The 15,369-nt window shown below is 34.9% G+C and overlaps 1 protein-coding gene across 2 annotated transcripts in view; it reads left to right on the top strand.

The window, feature by feature from the left end:
• The window catches only part of MDGA2 (MAM domain containing glycosylphosphatidylinositol anchor 2), an 851,876-nt gene that overhangs the window by 555,073 nt on the left and 281,434 nt on the right, over window positions 1-15,369 (top strand). The window contains exon 1 of one of the 2 annotated variants that reach the window (XM_032624719.1): window positions 12,870-12,929. The exons of the other annotated variant lie outside the window; for it this stretch is intronic. The gene's annotated coding sequence lies outside the window, so the exon portion shown is untranslated. Of the gene's footprint in view, window positions 1-12,869; window positions 12,930-15,369 lie in introns of those variants that run through there. 2 annotated transcript variants of the gene reach the window in all.

The raw sequence follows: 15,369 nt of genomic DNA, 5'->3' as shown, positions 1-15,369 counted from the left end.
TATTTGAAATTTCTCAGATTATATGTATTTCTAACATGAGGGCACCTACAAATTATGATTTTAAAAATTAATTTATTTTAATATATTTCAAGCAGTTATATGTTGATGACTCATGATTTCAAAGGCAAATAAGAATTATGTTATTTACATTAGGATGAAATACAAACTTTGTACCTGCTTGAGAGGTTATGATGAATTCGATAAAGAAATGGGGCAGGTGGGGCTAATTTTACTTAATTATATAGGTCCTTTGATTCAGTCTGCTGAAATTTAGCATTTATAAAATTATCCAGTTAGGATGTTTTCCATAAATGTGCATTACATCTAGGAACCAAGTCATTGAAAAGTATTACTGACTATAGAAATACAGAAACCTACACTTCTTTTCCTCCTGCTCTTCCATATTTTGATACTTTGATACTTGATACTCTCTTCCATCTTCTTTTCCTCCTGCTCTCCTTTCTTTCTTTCTTTCTCTCTTTTTTCCCCTCCAATCTGTCTCAATAAATTTTACCACGGAAAAAGATAGAGGTTAGGAAACATCTCTGTTCCCTTTGTTAGACAACTATTATCTGTTCTTATTATTTTATATAACCTATAGGGAAGTTGTTAATGTAAATGTTCAGCAATTGCTGTGAGACTCAATATAAAACTTTTTGTATGCTGTGATCTATTCATGGTAGTACTCTTCTATGTTTAGAGGTATTTAAATTATATGTGTTATGAAAAATAAAATAATGTTTCAGTTATAGGAATTTCATAGAAATAATTGTCTGTAATAAGAATAGTATGGACATAAACACCTCCTCTTGTAAAATAGTATGTCCATTGTCATAGATAGCCAGTTTAAGGGCAAATGGAAACGGCAGTAGAAACTTTGCTGTCATCATACCTGAGTACTAACTTCACGCATCTTTCTTGGCCATGTGGATATTTGAACTTCTTTCCTTTAGGCAAGCTCCACAGCATCTAGACAAACAGTAGCACCATTTATTAGACTCTAGGTGTAATTTTTTCACCAAGAATCACAGCTTTAACGAAAGACTATGTTTGTGAGAGATACTTAGTGTAAATACAATGACTTCCTGTATTAGTCTGCTTGGCTGCCATAACAATACCACAGACTGAGTGGCTTAAACAACAGAAATGTATTTTCTCACAGTCTGGAAGATAGAAGTTCATGATTAAGGTGCAGTCAGGGTTGATTTTTGGTGAGGCCTCCCTTTCCTGGCCTGTAGCTGTCACCTTCTGATTGTGGCCTTTCCTCTGTGGTTCTTGGAGGGAGAGAGTAATGAGCTCTGATGTTTCTTCTGACTCTACCAAGGACACCAGCTCTAGCAGATTAAAGTTCCACCCTTATCACCTCACTTAAATTTACTTAACCGCCCTAAAGGCCCTGTCTTCAAATACAGTCACATTGAAGGTTAGGGCTTCAACATACAAATTTGAGGGGGCCACAATTCAGTTCATAGCACTTTAAAATGACTGAAAATGGCCTCTGCATTTAGGATTCCTTTTCTTTTAAAATTTCAGATATAAGTTCATAATATATGTTACATCAAAGGAAGAAAATGAATCAGCCATTTAAAGAAAAGAGTCTACTCTTCAGTAGAATCTCAACCTAAAGAGGGAACTCTACTGAGAGTATGTGTGGTCCTGTATTCTTAGCTTTGGGGAAAGAGGAAGGAATAAATTGTAAAGGAAGAAGGTAAAATGAAACTTTAGTGAGGAACAAAGATCACTTTTGTAATAGTATCATAATAAAATTTTAAAAGACTGGACAAATATCAAAATATGGATACAAATGATATGTCAGTGAGTCTGCATATTGTTTTTTTCTGATCTTCCTTTTTATGATGGAGAAGTTAGTATGTGAAACAGAAGAAACAGGAGGAAGAAAAGGGAAAAGAAGCAGAAAAAATGTTTTATCTTTTCATGTACTAAAATATTGGGAATATGAATGCCTTAGTAGATTTTTTTTATCATAGATAATGCAGATTTTCTAAACAATAGTATTTATAACTACAGATACCAACAGAATACAAAAAATAGTATTAGAATATTGTTGATAGGCCATATCATTAGAGAATGAGATGTTTCCTATAACTCGCTTGCAAGAATTTTGACATTCAAAAACCTAAGGTTCAAATTTTGTTTTTCTCAAATTGGAGATGTAATTTAGCTTCTCTAAACTTTTCCCCTCCCCAAAATAGGCTTAACACAGATATCCATATTATTTGGTTTTATAAGCTGTAAATGCTATTAAATGGAAAACTTTTAAAAGAGATTCCAACACATAACAAATACAATAAATAGTAGTCATCATTGAGTTGTTAACCTTGATAATGGAAAGAAAGAATAAAATTGGTATCATCAGTAATCATGGAGAAATGATGACAAGAACCTTAGACTTTTGCTAGGATATGGTGTATAGCTTCAACCATTGATGACTAATCTTAAAATGAGTTCTCCATCATTTTTTAATTATTTTCATCAGTGAGAAAATTAAATATTAATATTTTCCAGAAAAATATATAGAAATGAATACATATTCTGGCATATGTCTGTTTAAACTATGATTGGCAGAAATGTTTACATAAATATAAAATATTATTCTGTGAAATTAATAAGGGTACATAAGGAAAATTAAAGAAATTTGCAATTTTGTTGATATGTAATAGATTCTTCATCTGAGTGCTCTGTCATTTCCTACAGTAATTGAACGTATATATGCTCTATCCTCACTAATGTAGTTTCATAAATGTGGAAATATAGGTGATGAATACACAGTGAATCTGGTGACAGAAGCAATGGTTATTATGGGGCTTCAGCTTTGGTCTTCCTGATACTATTTTCAGAGAAACAAGTTAGCCCAGATTTTTCAAAATTCTATTACCATAGTAACAGGAAGTATGCATGTTTCTGGGATCTCTCTAGGCCTGTGCATTTCATTGTCCTAGCAATGAATTTTTCAGGTTCACTATATCCAAGTTTATTCTTAGACTATGAGCTCTTATATAAAATATCCCTCATAAACTATTAACCTGCCCAGAAGACATCATAACCCAGATACAGTAGATAGCTAAGCAAAGAAGATTAAAAAAAACTGTTAAACAAATGAAAGGCAATGCTATCATATTTATTAAAAAGGGTATAAATCATTGAAATGCTGTCTCACAACTTAACCAAATACTTTGCAGCATGTCAAATAGTCTGTGTTTTAGCAAACATCTAGAATAATTTATTGATCAGATTTTCCCAGCTTTACGTAGTTATTCTTCAAACACTATTAGGCTATAATTATAATTAGACAATTTAAAAGTTATTCGTAAGAATAAAGAAGTTCAAATCATGTGATATTCCTTTCAGTGAGTTGAGTGAGAATATGTTAAAATAAAGCAATAGAATTTTTATACACCTTAGAACACTTAATTTTTAATTTTAAACTGCTTCTGATTGCAGATTTATAGACCTTGGCTTAGTACTTGATAAGGTTCTATTGTTCTAGTGAAACTGCTGAGAATTCTATTATTATAGACAATTCAGTTACTAGAAATGCATTTTAGACTTCTTGTATGTTTTTTTGAGCTTGCGCTTAGAACTTGTGGTTTAGAATATCTTTATGATCATTCACTGACAAATTTGATTTTATACATTACTGGTCTCATGATGAAGATACAATAATATCCATAAGTGCATGTAGCTAATCCCATAATTTACTTACCCAAACTCCTAGAATAGATTATATCAAGGGATGGTCTTTAGGGTTCCCAACCATCCCAGTGTGTCCTGGACTCAGTGAAAGTCTCACATCCTATAATCTCAGGCAATCCAGTATAATTGGTCACTTAATGATCTAATCCACCATGCAGCCTACCCTCATATAGAATAGTCTTAATGTCAGTTGTTAATGCTGGTACATGTGCAGGCTTAAGCAGCTCTACATAAAGAAGCATTTGTAAGAAAAACCAGGGTGTAAATCCTGATTCTCCCCAGTGGTGGGACCAAGTCCTTCAACTCTTTGAACCTGCTTTTTTTGCTAATTCATGTTGATAATGGGCTCTAGGTGGGCCACCGATTGATAGAAAGAGAATATTTACTCTCAGATTTCATTTTTATTTACCAAGTTAACATTAACAACAACAAAAACTTAGATTAAATGAGATGGCTGCAAAGAAGTAGATGCAGCCTCTATGTACACAGCTACTCTTGAGCCCCAGGATTCATGCAAGCAAGTTTCAGGCTTGCAGAATTTGACAAGATTAATACCTCATTGTGCTGTTGTCCTTTTATACGTAAGCCTTACATTACTATCTATTCAAGAAAAAGATTTAGCAAACAAAAACCTCTGGACCTGATGCACCCATTTGAAGAAATCTTTGCACATCTTGGGCTCTCAATATTTCTTTTACAAAAAGTCACTGTCAGGGAGGTTTTCATCTCATTCAAGAGAAGATGCATCACTGGCCACTGTCCTGCCTCCAGCTGTAAGACATTTAAGAGTACAAATTTCCCCACAGAACCTTACCACATTACACATACTGTGAAGATTAAATGAGATTGTATTTAAATTGCCTGGCAAATGTTGGGCTCTTAGTTTTATGGTATTGTGATTGTTAGATTAAAAAAAAAAATTACCTTTGTGAAGAAACTAATGAGGATTTCCAAAATCTCATTTAACTCTTTGATTGTCCTTTTTTATTTATTGAAAGTATCAGTGATACAATATACTACTCTGTACTTTTCAGCAGAAATATTAAATCACAGTTAAATTCCAATTTATTTCAATGGTTAGAGAAATAAGTGAATATCAAATATTGTGTACTCATTAAATGTAAATGATCATATTACTAGTATGTACATTAGTAATGAGTAGATGTTTACATTAGGTCTGCAAGATTTTTATAAAGCCTTTTTGTAATATACTTACTTCCATAATGAAGAAATAGATACAATTTATGTTCTTACCCTTTCTTGAAATCAAGTATACTAATTAGTACCAGGTAAAAGTACATTTAAAATAATTTTTAGGAAAATAGGAATTGATTATTATCTCATCAAAGAACGCTTATAGAATACATTTTCTAGTTTAAAGAAGAGGAAAAATGCAAACAGTTTTTTTTGGGGGGAGGGGTGAGCCATAAATAATCTGCTTTTATCTTTGACATTCTAATATGATGAAATGCACGTATTATTGTTAAAACTTCATGCTAAAATATTTGTTTTCAAGGAGTCCTCTGACCTTAGCCACACTACTCATAGGATTTAACATCCTGTATTGTGGCTAAGATTAGCCCTGTGGTCACTGTTAATATAGATTCATAGAGTCATTTGAGGCACAACTAGACATAATTTAAAAGATCCACATTGGTTCATGGTGGCTTCGAATTAAATTTAAAAATTAAGAAAGTCCATGGGCTTCCCTAGTGGCGCAGTGGTTGAGAGTCTGCCTGCCGATGCAGGGGACACGAGTTCGTGTTCCGGTCCGGGAAGATCCCACATGCCACGGAGCGGCTGGACCCGTGAGCCATGGCTGCTGAGCCTGCGCGTCCGGAGCCTGCGCTCCGCAACGGGAGAGGCCACAACAGTGAGAGGCCCGCGTACCGCAAAAAAAAAAAATTAAGAAAGTCCTTGTAGTAGTCCATATAGTGGGAGTAGGGTGTCTCATGTATTCTTACAGGGACTAAAAGGAGAGAGGTGAGAGGTAGACTGGATCATAATGGACAGGCAGAGTATCAGAAATGCATTAACATCAACCTTTTGACTATAAGTCCAGATGCAGCATGTACTTTTGGTTTGCTGTTGTGGCGGTTATTTCCAAAGCATCACAAATATTTTGACTTTTCCCTCAATTTTCATTTTCTGCAACATCTGTTCTGAGACATTTTTTTTCTGATAACAGCATATTCTTCTTGATTTACTTGCTACTGTTCTGTTGCTATAGAAAATAGATTTGCCCAATTGTTTAGTAATACATTTTAGTTTATTTATTTTTTATTTTTTTTTTAGTTTATGTTTTGAACAGCATTTCTTTCTGTCAGCTCCTTTTAGTCACTCTGCTTTAGTTGCTATATTGTACTACTTGAGCATTTTATTGACTACATCCTTCAATCACATACCATCCAGTGAATGTGCTGTAAAGTCAACAGTATTGATTTCTGATAGACATATTGTGTAATAGAAATTTATTGATGGCAACCTTGTCCTTTTGTTCTATTAATGGTACCTATTTCCCTGTTTTGACAAAAATGGAAATTATCAAGAAACCAGGTATAAAATTTTTGGCATAAATAGATGTGACAATTATACGAAGCTACTCTTTAAGTTTCACTTGGATTTGGCACTGCAACCCTGTGCACAGCCAAGCAAGAGGCAGAATTTTTAGTCAGTCACGTGGTGTTCTGCCTCTAGCAGCATCTGGCAACGCCAGTTTGCTTTGTTTTACTGAAAAGAGTTTATAGTTCTAAAATGGTAAAATATTGGCAATTTCATATAGTTTGACTTAACAGGTAACAGTAGATAAGAAATTTCTTCAAAATGATTATCATGTATTGAGTGCAAATTAAAATATATATTTTCAAAGTGAAGAGAGAAAAAGACACAACAGGAAATAAATGAACAAAGCTATTGGAAAAACAAGCCGTATAATATGGGTTCTTATAAATTTCCTGGGATTGAATCCACTAAGACAATTGCCTGGGAGGAACAAAATAGGGGAAAAGAAGCAAAACTCCTTCTATTCTTAGCATATCTTTCTAATTCTCTTGGTTTTGATCATGAACACTTAATAACTAAAGTCCTGCCTCATTACATTTTGTCTTTCAGCTTTAAAATTAGCTCAATCTGAAAAAATTGTAACGTTTATGTCTTTCTCATTTTGGAACCATAAGCAAAAAGCAATCAGATGTGATGTCCATATAGACTTAGGACACTATGGACTATACAAAAATATGATACTACATTTCAAGGACCCTGAAAATTCAGTGAATATGCAATGGTTTGCATACTAAACATTGTTTTGTGTGTTTAAGTAAAATGTTAAATATGAATACAGGTTTAGAAAAGCATTACTATATGTATACAGATCTACAGTCAAAGAATATGTAATATGGATTTAATTCTTAAGTCACTGGAGAGTTAAATAGGCAATTCAATACATACCAATATTAAAAACTTGAAGAAAAACAAAAAATAATTTGACATTTCAAACAAATGGTATTTGTTTCCTCTGCAAAGATATTTCATCAGTTCATATTAATCATGTAGAATGGGAAATATGGGTTTAACAAAATCTATATGGAAAACATCAGAACTAGAGTAGGAAAGTTATATTTTCAGTAGCTTAGTGAAATAAAATATTGGCAGGACATTTTTTGTGCATGCAGTTTCTCATGTGTAGAGAGGAATTGAATTTAGAGGTGATTCAGTCAGGGTTTTATCTTTCATATTAAAATAGTATTAAAAAGGTTTATTGAATTTTAATCTTTCCTTAAGCAACATTCCATTTTGCGCAGCTTTTTAGTTCCTTCACATATGTTACACTACAGTATTATCTTACTCAAAAAAGAAACACCTCCCTTATCATATAGCAGCATTGTCCTAGAATATGGCAACAATACATTTAAATGTACTCTGAATGTCTGAAATCCCAAGATAAGAAATGTAGCTAGTTTAATAGTTAGGCTTGAATTGACTTGTGTTAGAATTAGATCTGTAATAACATTCTTAAACAGCAGTTAGTATTTACAGTATGTCAACCTGATACTGTACTGAAACCTACTACAAGGTCTATAGTTTAAAACTGTCGTTTTCTCCGGTGCAAACCACAATTTTATTGTTTTGTAATTTAGTCCAATATATTGGCTCCTAACCACACATAAAACTTGGAATCAAATCCCTCTGCTTTGGCATATTTATTTTTCACAAATTATGCTCTGATTCTGCCTCTCTTTTTCTTTCTTTTTCATTTAATTATCCATGGGGAAGGAATATCGATGTAAGCCTAAAAGTAAATAATAGCTAATATATCTGTACTTGAAAGGAGAACACCTCCTGAAAACATATTTAGCCCTTTATAAAACAAAGTCTACACATTTCTCAGGTTTCCCAGGGCAGGCCTTAATTTGTTGAGGCACCCCTCAACTCCTAGAATTAGAGTCCTCATTCCAACGTTTTCAGATGCACATGTCAGTTGGAGGCTAGTGCAGAAATCCCAGTTAGGAGGTTGGTAACAGATACTTGGCAAGGGCTGAGGTACTCATGACACTGCACTTGTCTGGGTTGTGACCCAATTCAGCGATCAAGGTATGATATTCTTAATTTTATGAAACTACTTGTAGAGTCCAATGTAAATAATCATTATAATGCTTAAATGTGTTAAGTATGAATGTATGTATGATTTGTATGCTTTGATTTCTTTAATTTGACCTTTGGTCCAGTATTGTATTTAGCAAAATATGACTACTTTTGTCCTTTGCAAAGTAGTATTTTATAGCAAACTTTAGAAGCACCAGCAAAAGTCTCTCTCTCTTTTCCCCCCATCCCATGATTAATACCTAAATATATGGATATATTATTCTTTTCTTGCTTTTTAAAATTGTATCTGCCTAATCTGATATTTTGGGGTTGGCAATTGAAATGTCAATAAATGAAGACTTGGTTAATAGTTTATGACCATGCTTACTGTTCCATGTAATAATACACTTGTTTTTCTTACTCTTTTCTTAGTGACATATTGTCAACTGCCACTGTTGTTCTCCATTGTTCTGTCTCAGGAAGTCTTTCCTTGTTTAAATTTTTCCTCCTTACCTTGTGAAGTCTGAGAACTTAAATAACTGAGCCCATTATAGTTTTGTATGAGTTAGGAGTGAAAACACTGTGAGCAATGGCCTAAGAGCCTTTTCCACAGTCACTTCAGAATTTAGGCTTTTAAATTATGCCTTAGGGGGTTCACAAGTCCCTTTTGCCTTCTATTCTAAGTGGTAGAGATTTCTGGAAGCCTGACTAGCAAACCATGTTTATTTTTGCCTTCCCTAGGCTTTTATTATAATAGATGATATTAATGTTATCCCTTTTTTCTATTAGAGCAGCAGCATTAATTCTTTCTCTGACATAAATATCATCAGGAATTTAATTAGAGCTTGAAAATTATCAACTTTATTTCACTCTGGAGTTTATCTACAATGCTTTAAATCCATCTCAAGTCAGACTGCCTAGATTAGAATCTCAGCTCCACCATTCACTATGTACGTGACCTTGGGAAAGTTATCTAAAGTCTCTCAGATTGGTAATAAGTAAAAGTTATCTAAACTGTTTCTCAGATTGGTAATAATAGTAGCTATCTCATAAAATTACATGAGAAATATATGAAAAGCTTTCTGAAGTGTGCCTGGAACATATTAAGGGCTATAGTTGTCTCCATCTAATTACAAACACCTCGAGGGCAGTATTTTTGTCTGTTTTGTTCTATTGTCTCCAATGCCTAGAACAAGGTCTGACACACAGTTGGCACTTAATAAATATATGTTGAATTAACAGTTTTTCTTTAAATAAAACATAGGTTATTCCTTTGTTTGCTGTCGGTTTATTTTGTTGCTATCAATGACCTGGCTAATTAAGCTCCTGATCTGATTTCTAATCTTTGCTGTATCTTGGAACCAATTTAGATATTTGAGTAACCTGAGTATAGATATGTGACAAGATATATATGCCAAGGTGTTTTCCTAATCAAGGTAGACATTTGGCCTGGGCAGTCCTTTGGAAACTAATGGAATTCCCTTGGAGAGGCAAACAGAGGCCCAGCAGAGTTAAATCTGTTCAACATTACTCTTTAAGATTAGCTATGAACCACCTTAGCAATATTACTATAAAATGAAATTGTAGAATCATAAAAAGTTTCAAAATATAACATTATAATACAGTGTCACCAGGATGGGTAATAAAAAGAAAAAAAGAAAAGCACCTAGTTTTTATCAGACCGATAAGACAAGAGTAAGAGAGTAACTAATAAGAGAGTACCTTTTTGCACCATCCCTCTATGTTACAAGTACTGGTTTTAGAAATACCAGCTGCCTCCATTTCAGCAGCTCTGATGGCCAGAGCAGAATTATTGTTTTGTTGTTTTTGCTACTCTAGTGAGGCCTCAAGAAGTATAGCTGGGAGATCAACACCAGATGGTCTTGGAGGTGATGTCTTTATCTGTTCTCCTACTGCTGTGTCACTCTTACAGAAGAGCCTTAAATCTTAACTGATCTTTTTAATTCTATATTGAATTACCCACATACTGGTCCTCTTATGACAAAGGCCATATGCCTTTAGTTTTGGTTTCAGGGACATAATTTGGTTTAATCAAATGGTTTACTGATAGTAATGTATGTGCTATAACTGAGCAAAGAATTAAGTACAAAGAAGTGTAAATAATATGCTGTAATTATTTTATGTGAGTAGTGCACTAAATTTTGAAAGAGAAATTCTTTGCTATCACCTTGTTAGTGATATAAAGCATGATTAAGTTTAGATGGGTTGAACAATGAGAGAACAGAAAGGTCTTCATAGCTAGTATTTTTCAATGAATGGTTCATGAAATCCTGAGTTTTTATGTTTTTTTTTTTTTTTTGGTTAAGTTTATGACAAATAGGTCTTATGTGGAGTTTCTGTTCTCTAGTCTTTAAATTCAACATTCTTTTATTCAATAAGACTTTATTAAGCACATAATTCTTTGCCAAATCCTTTTATGCATGCTGTTGGTACGAATATGAAAAACACCACCCTTTTCACAGATAATTCAATTCTTAAATATCGCACAGTGAAAGGCGAAGGTAAATGTTCTAATGGTGGCTAAGGTATGTGGGGAGGGGTGTGTGTGGGAAGCTATAATAAGCCACTATGCTTATACAAAAGAGGAAGGAATTCAATTGCCTTGTACAAAAACTAAGAATTTGGTAAAAAACTGATATTGACACTTGACCGTGGTAAAGTGGTTTACCAGGTGAATAAGCACTGGAAGAGAATCCCAGGCAGCAGGAATAGCAAGTTCATGCCTTGTTGATTTTGTGAGGAGGATATCTTTGCAAACTGGCACTATTCCTAAAAACCTGGTATCTTCCATGAAGAACAGGAAAATTCCACGGACAGCAAGTTTCTTGGTTGGAAGTACTTAGCTTGGATTTTCTCTCCACGAGTGATGACCCTCTGGGATTCTGCTGCGGCTGCAGATAATGCTCAGTTTCTGGTGAACTTGAATGAGACCTTGCTTTGCCAAGATTTCACCTGTTGGAAGGAACATTAAGGGATTGTTGGCCAAGGGAGGGAGATGTAAGTGGTAATAAGGTTCTTCTTCATCATGTTTTAACAATATTTATGAAGAGTTTTTAGGCCATTAAGTACTAGTACCCCAACTATTGGCATAACTTATCGACTGAAATAAGCTTTTGACTTTATCTTTTGCTCACCTTGGAACACAAGTTCCAGTTCTAGTTTTTCTGTTTATCTTGTTTAATGACTAGATTCAAATGTAAATAACACTCATTATAATTTGTAAACTCTGATTTCATTGAAGATATCTTTTGGCAATTTTTTAAAAAAATATTTATTTATTTATTTGGCTGCACTGGGTGTGACCGGGGATCAAACCTGGGCCCCCTGCACTGGGAGCATGGAGTCTTAGCTACTGGGCCACCAGGGAAGTCCCCAGATTTCTTTACTCATTATGCTGTGATGGCATAAATATTCTGGTCAGGGATCATAAATGCACATGACTTCAGAGAACAGGGAGGTGATGTAAATATGTGAAGTCACCCAAAACAATGGGAGTCATGGGGAGAAGGCTGGTTCTCATCCTATTAGGATGTAAGATTCTGAGTGCAGGAATTCTTGGGCTGTTTTGTTCACCATTATATCCCAAGTGCCTATCACAGGCCTTGATACATAGTAGGTGCTCAATAAATACTTATTAAATGAATATGTTGAAATGTGTTATACTGGGGAGACCAAACAATACCTAAAGACATTTATTCCTAATAATGATAACAACAACAAACAATAAATAATATTGTGCCAATCAAACAAAACCCATCTAGGGAAGCCATTTTTGGAACTCATGGCATTATGCAGTAGGTCTCTTCTAGGAAACTTTTATGCAATTTTCCATGAAGGAACATATTTACTCTGCCTCCTCAATCATTTGCAGGACTATCTGTCCTTTGAACATTAAAAAAATGAAAAATGCTTGTTAGCTTCAGTATCTATAGCAAAGGCTCTCTCTTGCATTAGAGACTATTTATGAATACTATTTCAAATATTGCCATAACCTGGAACATTGTTTTAAATAGAATTTCCTAATATTATATCATTCCTGGGCTTCATGAGAATCAATCAATTTGTCAATAATGATAATATTTGAATAATAACTTCAACTATATGCGTGGATTATTTTGAATTTTCAAATCAACTTCTAATATATTCTCTCATTTTTATCATGTGAAATGTCCATTGCTACCTGTATTTCAGTGAAACATCTGTTGAAAACGAATTCCAATGAAATGCATGAAAATACAGTGATTCTTGTATCTTAGTGAAATGACTTCTTTTTGCAAGAGAAACTTTTTTCTATTCTTTGAATCTGTAAACATAGCATGTCGCTCCATATAGAAGCTGGACTTGGTTTGTCTATCATGTGTATATTTTAGTTTAAAAAATGTACGGCCATGGAAAAGAAGCAGAAAGTTAATTGTATATATTTTTACTTCCTCTTCCTTTTATTCATGGTGTGCTCTTACTTATTTTATTTTGTGTTTATATCCTGATGGGTAAAGGTGCCCCTACTCACCACTGATTTCTTCCTTATTCTTTCTTTAGCCTTTTCACCTTATCTCCATGTGGCCAACTACTGATCATTGAATTTACATGGAAAGGGTGTCCTAGCAGACACTGTGAGTGCCCTGTTTTCTCCTCTTAGCCTGTTCTGGAGGTTATTGTAGTTTCTTTTGACAGATTCGATTCAATATCCTTCTGTTTGAAAACTTTCGCTGGACTCAGCAATGTGTTCAGCCAATGCAGAAGGCTGGTAAGTTAAGACCTATAGAATAATCCTTAACTAATGAAGGACAGGAGTTGGTAGGTAAACACCCCAGCCAGCCTCCTCACTTTTCAGAGGGAGAGTTCTGAGATGTGTTCTATCTAGTTTTCCAAAGGGTCCCCAGCAGCAGGGAGTCAGGTTTCTCACAGTGACAACCGCTCATTAGTGCTCCATTACTGGGTTTTCTCCCTTTGTTTGTCTCTTCCCTTCTCCTTCAGTATTCTTCCTGCGATCTCCACCCAAATGAACTATTTTCTTATATTAGGACCTGCTTTTGGGAGGATTCAAAATAAGACAAATACCATCCTAGCTGAGGATTTTTTATTGGAGTTCATTCTGGTGGGGTTTTTTTTATTGTTGTTTTATTGGTTTGGGGCGGGGTTTTGTTTGTTTTTTCATGTTCTTCCTTCCTTGTGATTTTTCTCTGTGACTCAGTATTCAAGTTCCTTCCAATCAAAGAATCATATGTCTCAGATTATCTCTAACTCAAGGCAACTGGCAGCTTTTACTGTAGTTAACTATTTCATATCAATTTAATCGAAGCGTCGGGGGTGAAAAACTAAGTTCCTTTTTAAAAATTAAAAGGCCCAGATCCATGGAGAGCCAAATCTCTAAAAATATAAAGATGATTAGCACTACATTGTTTTCAATTATTTTAAACCATATTTATCTTCAGCTAGCTGTTATGTTAGGTAGTAGCCAAAACAAACCCACCAATACAATAGTATTTTCTTCCTACAGAATGTATTCTTAATTAACCCCAAACTAAATCTTTGTATTACATATCCAGAAGACCTCACGAGGAACTGTCTCTAAAATTAATGGTCATTAATCCCAGTCTACAAACTCAGGTTTGAAAGAAATATATCTTCATTATTCTATAATTCAACTTCATTTTTATTTCAACTACCTCTTCTGCCATAATTTCAGAAATTGTATCTCAGTCAACGTGGAGTTCCCATTTCCATGAGATTTTATTTAAATTCTAGGGGGTGCTATATTATACCAAGGTGTGGGGCATGAGATCTGGATCCTTTGACAAGCACGTATCATCTAAGATCTCCCTCACTCGTATTGTCTTGCCACATTCAGTTCTGGCCCATCTCTCTGCTTCTTCCATTCCATTGTGTGGGGCTGGGGCTGTTCCCCTGAGGTATGGAGCCTTTCCCATGAGACTCACTATGGCCTGTCTGTGTAGCCAGTCATATTTAGTGACCTCAAAGCATCCCCTCTGCTCTTGAATATGCAGATGTTCAGGATTTGGTGTGGGAGTCAAGAAGCCAGTCCTCTCTGTCTCAGACCAACTGAAGTAACTGTTGCTTAGCCCAAGAAAACTTTCTTTTTGTCGGCCAGGAGGGGAAGAACTGAAGGGAACATGGGAAGAATTCTCTTCCTCAGAGATATTTCCTAAAATATACTTTCCGTGTTGTAGTTATTGAAGGTTTAGGATTTTGGAAAATAAAAACCACAGACTATTTGGTCTCTCCTCTCTTTCATTTCCCTTCCCTTCTTTTCCCTTTCTTTCTCTTTCTTTTTCTGTCATTCTACTTCATCACATCCCTCCCAGGACAACTAATTTATAGATCTATCTATCTATCTCTCGTATTTCCACCACAGAGAACATCAAGCATGCTAGAATGTTGACATACTGATCTTAAAGTAGCCAAGTCTCCAAGATAACTGCTGTGGTGATGCATGCCTTCCATCATTGAGTGCTGGCAAGATTCTCATTTGGATAGTCTGATGGGCACTTTTTTTATGAGCACTGTGTACATAGAGAATGTTTATAGCTGGTGGTGTATGTCTGTGCATGTGTCATATTAAAAGCAGACTTAGTTGGAATAATTTTTATGTAATTTGAGCCATGTTTTGGCAATAACTATAAAACATGTTTACAATAATCTATGATTTTTAAAATATACTGTAGGGCTTCCCTGGTGGCGCAGTAGTTGAGAGTCCGCCTGCCGATGCAGGGGACACGGGTTCGTGCTCCAGTCTGGGAAGATCCCACATGCCGCGGAGCGACTGGGCCCGTGAGCCATGGCCGCTGAGCCTGTGCATCCGGAGCCTGTGCTCCGCAATGGGAGAGGCCACAACAGTGAGAGGCCCGCATACCGCAAAAAAAAAAAATAATAATAAATAAATAAAATATACTATAGATGCTTCACTTGATAGATTTACTTTTTTACTTTATGTATTTCACCTTTTTCTACTTTTTACTTTGGTTCGATGAACATCCCAAATAAAAATTAACATACTGTCCACTCAGTGTTTCTCTTGTCCCTTTTCAACTT

Source organism: Phocoena sinus, chromosome 2 (genome assembly GCF_008692025.1).
Source record: "Phocoena sinus isolate mPhoSin1 chromosome 2, mPhoSin1.pri, whole genome shotgun sequence".
Lineage (NCBI taxonomy): Eukaryota > Metazoa > Chordata > Mammalia > Artiodactyla > Phocoenidae > Phocoena > Phocoena sinus.
Note: the sequence above shows the minus strand (reverse complement) of the source record. Positions and strands in the feature narration are given on the sequence as shown.